This window comes from Tamandua tetradactyla, chromosome 3 (genome assembly GCF_023851605.1).
Source record: "Tamandua tetradactyla isolate mTamTet1 chromosome 3, mTamTet1.pri, whole genome shotgun sequence".
In the NCBI taxonomy this organism is placed as follows: Eukaryota; Metazoa; Chordata; class Mammalia; order Pilosa; family Myrmecophagidae; genus Tamandua; species Tamandua tetradactyla.
Genome location: NC_135329.1, coordinates 50500709 through 50515553, shown reverse-complemented (window position 1 = coordinate 50515553; position 14845 = coordinate 50500709). Strand labels below are relative to the sequence as shown.

At 36.4% G+C, this 14845-nt stretch overlaps 1 non-coding gene across 1 annotated transcript; it reads right to left on the bottom strand.

The window, feature by feature from the left end:
* Positions 1-14318: 14318 nt before the first annotated feature.
* Positions 14319-14479, bottom strand: LOC143678468 (U1 spliceosomal RNA). The gene has a single exon (XR_013173276.1). It is a non-coding gene; the product is annotated as a U1 spliceosomal RNA (small nuclear RNA).
* Positions 14480-14845: the final 366 nt, after the last annotated feature.

Sequence of the window (14845 nt, the reverse complement as noted above, 5' to 3'; positions counted from 1 at the left end):
ATTGGTGGTCTAGCTTCTGGCATGTAGTAATTGCCTAGTAAATAGCAGCTTTGTTGAGTGACTATATGAACCTCACCATTGGGTCTAGAAGCGCTAATATTATTAGCTAAGATTCTCTATCTATACGTATATCTACCTATGTTTATTTGCCTTCCTATCTGTCTTCATCATCACCATCATTATCGTTATCACCTACAAAATAGTAGATGCTTTCCTTTCCCATTGGTTAATCAGTTGCATAGGAGTTCTTAAGTTTTGATAGTTTTTGTTTCCGATCGCCATAACCTTTATCAAATATCGTAAGTGTATGTTAAAATCAAAGATTTGGTCTGGCAGGCTGATGAAAAGAAGGTGGTACAGGCTAGCGAATAGTGTGCTAGATTAAGAATCCAAAAGTGTGTTGCTAGGAGAATCAGCCACAATTTATTGTGTGAATCTGTGGGGGTCTTCCTGGGGTTCCACTTTTCCCAAATATAATATATTAACACTTTTATCTCCTCTATATCAAACACATATGTATCAATAAAAACTCAATCCATCCACAGAGATTTGCTGTTCTTGTTTTTAAGACATTATTCTGGGTCATTTATTCTTGGACATTTTCTTTACTTCTTTCAAAAGGAATGTATTTTTAATAAAATAAAAATAATAGATAAAATATGGTCCTTTTAAAACTATAATTGTGCAGAAAAGCCATTGTGATTAAGGGGCTGTAAAAATCAGATGCTAATCTTTTAAATAAAAGCTTATCAAATTTATTGATTTTGTCATTCATTACTTCGAGTGGCATTTTTAGGTAATTCAAATTACATAGCATAAACCATATCTAAGCAGAGTTTTACAATCCATTCGGAATCATGCTTGACCCTTCCATTAAAAAAAACCAGACTTGTAAATTTGACTTTGTGTGTGTGTTGTATGGCGGGGTCACATTTCATTATTTTTCCATGTGAGTATCCCATTTTGACAGTACCATTTGTTGACTTTTTGTTTGTTTTGCTTGTTTCCTTGTTTTTTGGGAAGTGCATGGACCGGGAATTGAACCAGGGTCTCCCACATGACAGGCGAGAATTCTACCACTGAACTACTCTTGCACCCCCAAAATTTGACTATTTTTTAAATCACCCAATGACACCTTAATGTCTTTCTATACAGGTATCATAATGCCATGGTAGAACTTTGCCTAAGAAATCTTGTTCATTGATCTCTCACAGGTTTTCACAGTTTATCAGGAAAATCAAAAATGAAAATGAAAAAAATTTAAAAATAGATTGTTCTGTTTTTTTTTTTTTGAACTAAGGAACTAAAAATAAACCATGAATTGTACTATACTTATTACAAATATCTGAACCAATGATCATGAGGTTGGCTAACCTACAGTGTGGCTAGAACAGAAGGTTCTTAAAGTAATAATTAATGTTAGCATGTTGTTAATTTTTCCCTGTTGTGCATGTGCTACTCTATTTTTTCTATTTCCTTGGCTTCTCCCCACTTGCCCACCTCTTCTTTAACCAGGTACCTGGTTCTGTATTTAATTACCTCAGAGCTAAAAGCAGAAATAGCTAGAAATGTTTCTGGTTTGGGTGATTCAAAGGCCCAAGACCTCAGGGAAATTTAGAGGGGTTAGGAAGGAGGTAAATATCACAAAGCAAAACATTTGCAGATTTTGGGGAATATATTTTTGAACTATAATATGATTAAAATTCACTCACCTCCACACCCCCAAGTTTTTTTTAATGTTTTCACATTAAATAGAAGGAATGTAAATATATATATGTATTTTTTTTTAAATCCCCACTGAGGTTATCAGCCCTGATAAAAGCTGAATCCAAAGAATAAATACATAAAAATGGAATAGATATTAACTTTTTTCACTAGTTTGCCTTATTGACAGTGAAGTTTGGGAAGTTACTACTGTATGTTACTTAGTATAGGAAGCAGTCCCTAAAGAATATAAAAGGGCAAGAGAACGACTTTTCTGACTTTCCTGTCAGCAACTTAAACTGTTCCTATCAAGGATTTATAAGCAAGAGCAAAGATGATGCAAAAAAAAAAAAAAAGGGGGGGGGATTTGGGAGAATTCAGTATCTAAGGAATCTTTGGCAGTGGGGAAAGTAGCAATATCCTGTGACAGTGGCAGCAGTGCCTTCTCCTGCTAATGCCAGGGCTGGGATTTTTGCCGGTGCTTCTGGTTCCCTAAGTTCCTTTCTGTTCTGCCCTTCAAGACCCTGTTCTACAGGATTCATGGTGATTCTATGAACTAACCACATCTGTATAGACTTAATTGTCAGGCATTAATTTTGTGGCTTGCAACTAAAACCAATGACAGATACAGACATTAAATATGGCATATATTAGAAAGCAAATTCTGTTTATTTCCTGCCTACACTTGAACATACGAAGGAGTCTGTAGAAGAGCACATAAACCCCGGACTTGTTTTAATTCATGACGAATACCCTTGAATGAATATTTAATGCACCCTCGAAATCTTTCTACATTTCTACACCCAAGCTGTTCTCATATATTTTGATCTCAGGAACCCCTTCAACTCTGAAACATGATTGAGGACAGCAAAGAATATTTTATGTGGGTTATATCTATAGAAAGTTACTATATTAAGAATAAAACAGAAAGTTTTAAAATATTTATTCATTAGTTCATCTACAAATAGTGATAAAATCCCATGTCATGCTAACACAGATAACATGTGGTTTAGAAAAATTTAGAAAAATAGTGAGAGAGTAGCATATATTTTTGAAATTCTCTTTACTGTCAGGTGTAATAGAAGGCAGGTGGATTCCCATTTCTGCTTCTGCAGCAGTTTGATGCAACGAGAAGTTAGGTTGAAAAATATGGAGAAAATTCAGCTTGGGAGTATTTTAATAACCTTTTCAGATAACTGTGCGTATTCTTCTCTGATACTATAACAAAACTTGAAAAGTGTTAATTTCTTAAAGGTTACTTGCAATGTGGAACCTGGAACCATATAAATAAACTTCTTTCATGCTGTTACATTGGGTTTATCTTTTATTTTGGATTGATCTTTTATACATGCATGATTTCATAACATCATGCATGGTCATTTGTAAAATCCACATTCACCGGATTATCCAGTTTTTCTATATATTGACACATTTCATCATACAATATTAAAAATGACATTTGTTGTTATCACCACCCATCTCATTAGAAAAATCTTTAAGTATCGACAAGCTGTCAGGGTGATAGATACAAGTTTTCCATATTTCTAATTTTCACTTGAAAGTTCCAATATTATCATTGGCAACAATTACTGTCAGTTGTTTTTCTTGAAGTGACAGGCTCATTTCATTCATTTTAGAGACAATGTCTGCCAGATACCCAAGTCTGAGTAACCAGCTTGTCAGTCATTCTTTGAAGTAAAAAGGGTGTTCCATGAAAATAGCAACTAATTCACCTCACAACTCCAAACTTGACAAGCGCTTTTCCTTGAGATAAGCATCATAGTTTGGAAGGCAGCAAAAATGTTTATTCAACCTTTCCATTTGCCACAGAGAATAGTAAAAACGACATATACACAAAGGTTGAGGTTTAATAAAATTAATAGTATTTACTTCTTCATCAAGGACACTTAAGTAGAACAAATAAAAAATTAATATAATCTATCTGTTTGTCTGTCTATCTATCTATCTATCTATCTATCTGTCTATCATCAATTTTGACTGTAAGTGTATGGGGTGAAGAACACATTGACAATGCATACAGTTTGGTTCCATTGCCTTGATTCCTGTTTCGTGGGGAGGAACAGCCATTCTACCCATCATCGCTTTTGCACCATCATTACAAATGTCAACGCTGTAAAAAGAAAGTGACACCTTAATTTTACTAAGAAAATAATTTTAACTGCCCAGATCTCCTTAAAATATCTCAGAGACCCCATGGGTCCAAGACCACAGAGAATCGCTACCCTAGTCCAATAATTTTCCTACTCTCTTAAAGCACTATTTTATACCTTGTATTATTTTGGGTTCTCTAGAGAAACAGAATCAATAGAAAATACTCGTAAATATAAAATTTATAAAAGTGTCTCACATAACCATGGGAATGTAGAGTCCAGAATCCATAGGGCAGGCTGTGAAGCCAATGATTTCGATGGAGGGTCTGGATGAACTCCACAGGAGAGGCTCTCTGGCCAAAGCAGGAAGAGAGACTGTCCCTTCTGAATTCCCCTTAAAAGGTTTCCAGTGGTTAGATTAAGCATCACTCACTGCAGAAGACACTCCCTTTGGCTGAGTACAAATGGAATCAGCTATGGATGCAGCTGACATGATCATGATCTAATTCTATGAAATGTCCTCATTGCAACATGCAGGCCAGAACTTGACCAACCAGACAAACAGTCACCACCACTTGGCCAAGTTGACACATGAACCTGAACATGACATACCTTGTCCTTTCTACTCAAACAAACCTCAATTCCCACTCCCCAGCTTCTTTAGTCTCATCTAGCAATTTTATTTCACTGAAAATTTAGAAGCTTCCACAAGAGCCCATCGCATCTTCCAACATACCTTTATATCTCTAATGCCCATCCTTCTCTTTTGTTTTAGTTAATAAATAGTCCAGATTCATTCTAAAATTAGACCCTCCAGTTGGGATCCCCTTTTGCCTACTCAAGGATATGCCTCTAAGCTATTGTCACTTCTTTGTCCTGCGCTATCAATTTTTTTTGTACCATTTTGATTGTATTTCATGGAAAGAGTATCTGCCTTAAAAAATGTCTTCCTTCATCTCACCAGTAAAACCTCATTTTACTGTTTCCTTTTATAGCAAAACTCCTTGAAAATTTGTTTTTTCATACTGTCTTCAGTTCTATTCTCATTCACTAATGAGCGCATTCCAATCAGGTTTTTTTCTCTACCACTCCATCAAACATCTTGACAAGTTTACTATAACTCCAGATTACTAAATCAGTTAGGTAATTTAGAAACAATTTTGCCACTTTTGTTTCAGGACCCAGGTAACCTTTATATCTTCTACCTCACCAATCATTCTTTCTTTATCTTCTTTGATGTTACTTTTTAACCTGGGAAAGTTGAGAGCACACTTTGTGATGCTGTTTATCGGTTCTCACTTTCTGGGTAACTACATCTATTTATGCTTTTTAATACTAAGTACTGCTGAGTTTCATTCCCTCTCTTATTTCTTTTCTGCACCCCAGAATCTCATATCCAACTACTCATTTGATGTCTCCACTTGGTTACTTAATAAGCTTATCAACCTTGACCAAAACTAAATTTTTAACCTCTCCCTGCCAGCCCTTCTCAAAACCTCTCACTCAGCAGTCCTCATCATCTCATAAAGAAGAATTTTCATTTTTGGAGTTGCTTATACCAACAAACTTAGAATTCTTCTTGATTCTTCTTTACTTCTTATATTCCCACATCCAATCTGCCATGAAATCCTGATAGTGATATGATCTAATTTTGTCTCACATTTCTCATCTCTCTCACCTGAATGGTTACATTACTTTCCTATCAGGGGTCCTTGCTCCTATACTAGATTCCATGAAATTTCTTTCCAGTAGAGATGTAGAAAGATCCTCCATTTAAATGCAAATCAAGTCATACCTTCCATGTTCCCAAAACCTTCCACCAACTCTCATCTAACTCAGAAAAAAAACTGAAGATGACTCGTGATTTTTCCCAACCCATACCTACTCAGCTAGCTTTCTGAGCTCATTTCTATCACACTTTTCATCATTTGTTTATTTATCAAATATGCATTAGATTATTACACTGGAAAATGTGGGAATGATAAAGCAAAAATAATTAAATACAATGCTTGCAATCATTTGTACTTTACCTGTCTAGAAGAAAAAAGGAATCCATGACTCTAAGGACCATTTCAGGCTCTCATTATAATTATGTGTGCATGCACACATATATGCGAAAACAATGATACATTAGACCTTTGCTAATATATCGTTATTAATTAATAATAAATATCAATTAATCTGCATGTAAGGCAACGTTCTTTTCTCCAATATTGACTCTGTGCCAGGACCTAATGAATTTACCTATAATAACTTCTTCAGGGAGGTAAGCATAAGCATTTAGGTATTTGAAGGAAGTGATGGAGTGTTGGCGCTTACATGGACAATTCTAAGTTTCTCATATTTTGCTTCTTGATGGGCTTGGTGGTAAGTTTACTGTTGGATATTTTTGTAGGTGATGATAGCACTGGTGTGTGAAATAGAAAGAGTAGATTCTACTAATTGGCAGAATCTACTAATTGGAAGATTAGTAGATTCTTATACCATTCTACTAATTGGCATTTATTTGGGTTAATAAGCTTTTCTTAAAGATGCAAACCATTCTCAACTTTGTAATCACTACTAAGTGATTAGATCAGTACTTATTAGGAATTGGTTTGATGAAAATTAATCTTTGACTTCTTATCCAGGGTAGATAAGGAGGATAAAGATGTTAATAATTACAATAATTGACATTAGCATAACACTTTAACAACCATGAGGCATATTTATGAATAGTGTCTTTTAATCATCAAACAACAGGATAGGGCCACTAACATCATTCTTATTTTTGGATGAGTAAAGTAGTAAGTCAATAGACTTCATCAGGTTTATGCAGTCAACTTTGGAGATGAGAACCAAATCATAATCTTCTGAGTTTGTGATCAATGTATGTTCTTTCTGAAAGTGGAAAAAAGGAGTTGAGTCATCATCGTGGGACTGCTTTCATTTGATGTAATTCCTTTTGAGCCTTATAAGTTACACTTACTTAATTGTTTTGGTGGAGGGTTTACAAATTCTTTTATTTAAAGGCCTCAGAATGAGCTCTTAGTAAGACAAAGGATATATGCTAGTACATGGTCTTGTTAAAACTATGATCATTATTTGGATGTAAGCATGAACAAAACTTAGCCATACTTTTTTTTCAATGAGCCATGCCCAGGTGTTAGATTATTGTATATAAATATTTTCTAAAGTTTAAAAAATTAACCCACTATTCTACCCAAGTGCGAAAACTATGTAAACTGTGTATTAATTAGTATTATAAATTATTTGTGCTGTTCTTCAGGGAGAAACATTAAAACCACAAATAAGTTTAAAGTTCTATCAAATTGCTGTGATACAAAAAAGAAGCAGGCTATACTGCCAGTTGCCACTTCTTTTAGAATTGTGCACAAGGCACCAGCGCTGCAAAACCATTTACTTTTTCTTAAGGTATAATGAAAGTATGTTTTATGTTCATGCTGAAATCCATTCTAGATCACCAATGAGGCTGTCTTACTGATATTCACAGGTAAGAACTGCATTTTAACAAATTGGCATTGGTAGAGACCATGGTATAAGCATGTCCTCAAGCCTTCAAAAATTAAGGCTTTTAATTATAATGTATTTTCTTCCATAAAGGTAAACCGTAAGGTAGAACATTAGTTGAACGTGTCATATTTTAGCTAAATTACTTTTAACATTACCTTTGGCATACCTTATTGATTATTTTAATTAGTCTTTCAAAACTGGGAATAGGTGGAATTATCAGTGCTAGCATAGAGAGATATAAAAAGCCTGAGAGGAAAAGAAAATCACAGCAACTCTGGCTCTGGTATCACTAAACCGGTCGAATGGGTTTTGACTAGTTAACAAAGAATGAGCCTATGAACCTCTGTCAGGGTCAGACAAGCAAACACAAACCCAGTCACATTGATTTAACTCTGTTGGCAGTGCTGGATTCTTTGATACCGGTGAAAAATACGATGGAGTCCATAGATTTGTCTAAGGATGAAATTAAATATCTTGAGAATCATACTATGGCCTGAAACATTCCATTTAAAAATATCTTCAAATAGCTCAGGAGCTGTGAGAATGGAGTTGGGTTTTCTTTTTTGACTTTAGATTTCTTTACCCTTGGGAGAATTTTACCTGTTCGGTAAAATGTTGGTATATGACTCCGCCAACATGATGGCACATTTTCCTTCAGGAGGAATGGAATTTTCAACAAATTTTGAAAATATGCAGAGTGAAAAGTGGCCTTCACCATGTTGAGTCACCCTTCAAATCCCAGTTTCTAATAATTTTATCTTATTGCATGATTTATAACCCACTAATCCACGCGTTCTTCCATGTAGTCTATTCTGTCAGCCATAGGTGGAGTCAGTCATTTAATGAATTTTCCATAAATTGGAGAATTTGTCTCCAAGATGTTTGGGTGTATAGAGATTTCAATCTGATCAAGTAATCCACCTGAAAGAAAAGAAAAACAGACTGCATCATTTGGCATGAAACACCTTAAATGGTTTAGAACAACATGGTCACTTTTGTCTATAGAATATAATTGGTTCTAAAATTTAAAAATGATGAGTAAAATAGATTTTATAAAAAATCGCCTGAATATTGTTCAAAAATAAAGGCACAGTAGGAATAGAAAAGCTATTTTTTGTATAAGAGGACCAAAATCTCAAATATGGCGGGGGAAATAGCAAAAATGCAATGCACACAATTATATTTGTCTCTTTAAACTTCCATGGCTCCTAATAGCAGAATCATCTGCTCCACACCATCTGCCAGCTGTAGAGTGAGCGAAAATAGCACGTGCAGGTATTATAATATACTTTCTAATTAGTGTACTAAACCTTAATTTATTGGAGAATTGTAAATATAAAAACAATTATAATTTAACAAATCTATTCCTCTGCTGCGGTAATGAACAGTCTGTATGAACTGGGTTATTATGTATAGTTTTCTCTTTTAATTTATGTTGCAGGATAGCTTTCTTAATATATTACAGGGACAATGAAATTACACTCTACTACCTGTCTACACATTTCCTTCACATTTGCTGTCATAATGGAAATTTACTTGACAATGGAATTGCATCATTGAAAACAGAAGCAATTCTGAAAAAGTTGCATGCCAATTTGGCCTTAATTCTGAGAACACTTTACGATTTGCCAGAGATAAGATTTCCCTGATGACTTTTTGGTCTTTGGATAGAACAATTTAAAAATCATTTCTGCCCAGTGATTGCTTTCACTAAGACTCTTTCTCCTCTCCCCACTCTCCTACTCCACCTCTTCTTATTTTCCATCTTCTCTCCTTCTTCTCCTTCTCCTTTTCCTCCTCTTCCTCCTCCTCCTTCTTTTTTCCTCTTTCCTTTCCACTCACCCTCCTCTTCTTTATTGTTAAGTCTTGGGAACTTGACCATCATTTTCCATCTGAATAAGGAACGTGTAAAGAAATATGTACCCTTGAAAGTCATGAATAGCTTTGCGATTTAATGTTAAAACAACCTTATAGTTAGATGGTGCCGTTAAAGGATGACATGAAATAACTCAGTATGAAAGCTGAGTGTATGGAAAAAAGTGATATTATGTGGGGAAATTAAGATAGATTTTGCTTTGGATATGAGCCAGTTCTTTCTTTTCACAAATTCTAAATGCACTTTGAAGTTTTTAATTAGACAAAATTGACCTTCAGTGAAAATATAGTCTGCTAATGGCCCCCTCCCCCTCCCCCATGATTCAAAGATCTTTCATGAGTTTGTTCACTCAGTCATGGCTTCCACGTGCAATCTTAGACACAGGTAAAACAGGTGACTGTCTATGTGATTTAGTGTTGGAGTTTAAGAAATGCTCTTAAACTTCACATGCATGGCATACAATGTTTTCACAAGGATTTATTCAAGCATGGACTTCTGGTTAGAGCTCCATGGGACAGATGACACTCCAGTGCTTGAGGTGGGGGTGTGAGGCAAGAGCAGGCTTTTGTTAGAGATAAGTGAAAACATTATAGGCTACTATATCGGTGGAAAGTTCCTCAAAGGAAAAATAAAGAAGAACACAAAGAAACAAGAAGTCTTAAAGTAAATGCACATCTGCCTCAGCATTGCATCTTGGTTCATTCCAGGGTTTTCTACCATTGTAAGAGGAGACATCAGCAGTTTGGGCATGTGAGGGCTCTAAAATACATTCACAATTCTTTGAAGAGATGGTGGAGACTAGTTCCTCTCATCTTAAGTGTGGCAGAAGTGAAGGATAGTGACTTCTAAGAGTATATCTTTAAGTCCTTTCTCTCTCTGAGCACTTGCTCTGGGTGAGGCCAGACACCAGGCCGTGAGGACATTTCTTTCCAGCTTTATAAATGTACCATCTTGGAATTATGTCTTCCAATCCCAGTTGAGCCTTCAAATGATGGCTGGCCTGGACAACACTGCATTGAAACTTCATGAGAGACTCTGAGCCAAAACCATCCAGCTAGCCTGCTTTCAAATTCCTAATCCAAAGAAACCATCAGAAAATGGTATCTGTTGTTTTAAATAATTAAGTTTTGGAGTAATGTTATTCACTAATAGATAATTAGTTACAAATTGGAAACCCTATAGTTCTACTCTCAGTTCCCATTATAATCTTGAACATATCAATCACTTTGCCCCAATTTTTCCATCTGTAAAATTTAGTCATATATTTCTGGCCTCTATCTCAATGCTGCTGCTCTGATCAGATGTCATAATGTGTATGAAAGGTTTTAAAATATAAGATTGCCCAGGTATCTTCCTGTATCTCCTTGTTTTCCAACTTTAATATGGATGCAAACAATGGCAAGGCAAATCTAAGAACAAGCACTACCATAAACACTGTTGATGTAAATTTAAATTTAGCACTCTGCAGTCGACAGGACATGACATATCTTAAGCATGTGAAACGTGCTGAATTAATGCCAATGACTCATTTATCATTAGGGTTTCAAAGGCCATGATTACTGAACTTTGTTACCCCTCCCACATTGTTAATAAATATCTTAATCCTACAAATTTTATTTGAAGCTCTTCTAATAATTTGCAATAAGAGAAATCTGATGTACATGATGATGCTATCTGGAAACTCAAAGGAGGCTAAGAACAAGCAAAGTTCTCATGCTTACCATTTTGGACTTAGCTTATTTCTTTCATTCACACTCTACAAGACTGTAATAGTATTACCAGGAAATAATCTTCTTTAACTTTATTATCATCTGGTCACCAAAGACCCAAGATCGAATCCATTCCTCTACCGTAGGATGCTGTGTGTTCAGATCATATTGACCTTCCTGAGGTGGTAACAATATATGTGCAAAGCATTTTGGCTATTTTGGCTGACTGACACATCCTTTGTCCCTGCTTCTTCATTTCCTATTCACTCAAATAAAAGCCATGTAAACTAGCTTCACCCGACCACTCTGGCACTATCTCCACCAAGGCTAACCTTCAGAGTCCCATTGCTAAATCTAAAGGATATTTTATGTCCTCTTCTGTTTGAGCCCAGGCAACACCAGAACTTGCTGCTTGCTCCACGGTTTTGCCTCTTATTTCTCTTCCCTGGTTTAAATAGCATCCTTCTTTCCTTGTTCTCCTCCCAACTCTCCAATGGTTCCTTCTTTGTTTCTTTAAAGAACTTTGTTTCTGATTCTTTAAAAATTCTTATCTTTACAAAATTGGAGTCCTCTGAATTAAATCCTAGAACTTTACTGAATTCTTTTTCAAAGGTTTTGACAACTCTTTCCTGATCTAGCCTTAAGATGGTAGCCCCATCCCCTGTCAAAGAAATACTTCTATGTTAAAGATTGTGTGGAAAATGAGAAGCTTGAAGGCAGTGAGTCATTTTCCATCTCGTGAGTACAATACTAACATGGGAATAAATTTTGTGTTAGCATTATACTAACTGATGTGCAACAGGCAATCATTGTCTAACCACTAAGGACAGTCTCTGAGGCACCCTAGCCACCCCCTCTATGAAGTCACATGTAAGAAATTTTTTTGGAACCTGGAGCTAGAAAAAGTCCTGCTTAATCCAAGAAAGAAATCTTTCCCCCCATCTGACAAATCATAATTGTACATGGAAGTTTTTATATTGTCAACAAGCAAGCAAGCATATTATCACATAAAACTCTACCAAGCTTGCTGCAGTGGCTCTTTTTTTTTGTTTTTTATTTTTTGGGGGTACATGGTTTGGAAATTGAACCCTGGTCTCCCACATGGAAAGCGAGCATTCTACCACTGAACCACCCATGCGCCAACTGCAGTGGCTCTTATGGTCTGTGTTTTTGCATTTTTTTCCTTTCTGAGATCTCATTACTGTATTAATACCACTCAGAGAATGTGGTATATATTAATTTCTTCCTCACATGTAAGAATGTCTTTTATTTGTCTGATGCAGGGCTAGATACTGGGAGAACCCAATCTCATATACCTGCTCTTTAGCCTCAAAGAGCTTACTGAGCATTGGGAAACAGATAAAATAAAACAATTATAATAATCTGCAATGTTAACTGTAATGGAGATTAGTACAAAGTAGAGTGGCAGTATGGTGGAAGAAGGTAAACGAACTAGCCAGGGGGCATCAGGAAAGGGATAAAGTAACTTTTGAACTACATTGGAAGGATTAAAAAGAAAATCTTCCCAGAGGGAGAATCAAGAAAAAAACATTCTATGCAGAGAAAACTTTAAAGTGAAAGTTTCATAAGAAAACACAACAATGTTAAAGAATTGCCAGTAGCACAATATTTCTGGATAGTACAATATTTCACTGAGTGAGGGAATTAGAGGATGCCAACCTTGGACCCAGATTATGGAGGTTTCATTATGAAGAAACATGTTCAGGAATGTTAGGCAAGGGAGTGACAATTTCTTTTCATGTTAGTATGGTATAAATAAAGTCTAGTAAATGTCAGCTAAATTGAAGTGCATTTTAAAATGACATGAGTGGCATTTACTGAGGAATTTGAGGTCATCCCAACATTCATTCGTAAGATGAGGAGTTCTGTGCATGATTCAAATTGGTGTGATAACCTGATGCCCCTGCTTTGTCTGTGCTCAGGCTGTTTATATTTATGTGGTGTTCAATTTATTGAAGCCTGATTTTGTTAATCTTGTCTAATAAGTTCAGAGAACTTTAAAAGCTATTCTTGTTGTACTTGGTGGCCAACAAGTATTGAACAGCTTCTGCAGGAGGATAGCATTTTGGTCTGGGCAGATTAGTTTCTCCTTGGAATTCAAAATCTATTTTGATAACACAGGGAGATTGATTTGATAATCCACAATGATACACAAGTACATCCTTTCATTTTTCAAGGGGGCAGTAACCTTTTGGCTCAAGTGCTATCCAGCTGCAAGTAGAAGGCAGCATCTATCAGAATGACATATATACTATATTGCAGAACAACATATTGCTTGGCACTTGGAACACAAAGACGAGCTCTGTCTTGGCTATTGAGAGTATATAAAATGTGCAAATCAATGCACAGAAATAGTGAATGTGGATCTTTGGCTTTGTTCCTCCTGAACTTTGTACATCAGGGCTCATGAAGTTAAGCATTGACTTCTATTTTGGACAAGCTTTTCTGCCACTCTGTTCCAGCTACTCATTTCAGCTTTAGAAGATGTTGGCTTCGTCGCTTATTGTGTTGAACTTGTTGCTCTTGGGTGTATACATTGTGTGATAGAACTAGCAGTAGACATCGCCTTTACATGAATTGTCTTATATTGGTGGGGGGGGGGGGATATGTGTTTTCTTATGTCCTTTTGCTTTACTTGGTCATTATTTCAGTCAGTGAACCAACAAATACTTACTGATAAAATATGATTTGTCAGACACTCTGTTAGACTCCAGGGAATCTATTATAAATATGAATTAGATGTAGCTCTGACTTTGGAAACCAACAGTCTAGAAAAGACAAAAAAGTTAATAATCACAGTGCAGGAGGCATCAGGTTGCACTACAGTGTTCGAGGCATATAATAAATAAATGAAGACTTTCCGAGGCATACGTTTTGCCATGGGTATGGTGTGGAAATTCATCTTCACCTGTTTCATGTTATCTGGAACAGCGATTTTCATAGTGAAAAGAGTTTATTGAAATGTCCTGATGAGGCTTTCCCAAATTCCATCAGCTCCCTTGAAAACTCAGCTCCACAAAGACTGTAAAACAGATGGGGGCTACCTTGCCCTTATTTCCCTCCAAACCGGAGGAGATCTGGCAATGTTTGGAGGCCATTTCTGGATGACCACAACTGAGGGAGTGCTACTGGCCTCTGGTGGGTAGAGGCCAGGGATGTTGTTAAACATCTTAAAATGTGCAGACCAACCCCCCTCGTCAAAGAATTATCCCACCAACCTAACAATAGTGCAGAGATTGAGAAATCTTATTGAGATACGTTATATAACATGAAAGGCTCCTCCTTTTAGATTTGAAATTCTTCCCTTTGTGCTTGTTGGGTACCATGCAAATGGTCTCCTTATATTCAACAAGTTTTCTTTTCTTTTTATTTAATTTTTTTTTTCAGGGGGAACCATGAATGCAGTCCCCCACTATCATAAATTATGCAGTGGAGTTTCTCGCATTTGGGGAAATCGAAGGGGTCAGCACAGCCAAAGTGCAATGGATGAGCCTCATCCTGGGAAAACCACCTTCATGATCTTGGTATCCCTGCCAGGTAAGTATCGACAAGTTTTAAAATGCAGATAGATACCCTTTATGCCCAGGGGTCTTCCTCACCTGGTGATGAAGAAGGGTTTCTATGGCAGTTATGTAAGTATCCTGAGCCCTTGTCTGTTTGTTATGTTTGCCACTCCTTCCACTTTCTTCCAAGGGCTCTTTGTGACTCACAGCACCCCTTGGCAGTTGTTGTCTGTCTCCACTCTTCAGCAGCTGTCATTTTCCACTGCTGCTTATAACGTCTGTTGCTCAATCACTGCTCCTCTCCCAGAGGGAAATCCCCCACCCCTGCCACCAAGTGGTGATAATTCCTTAAGACAATCTTAGATGGTCTGGATTTTAAGTGACCATAACTTTTTGAGGGGCTCCAAG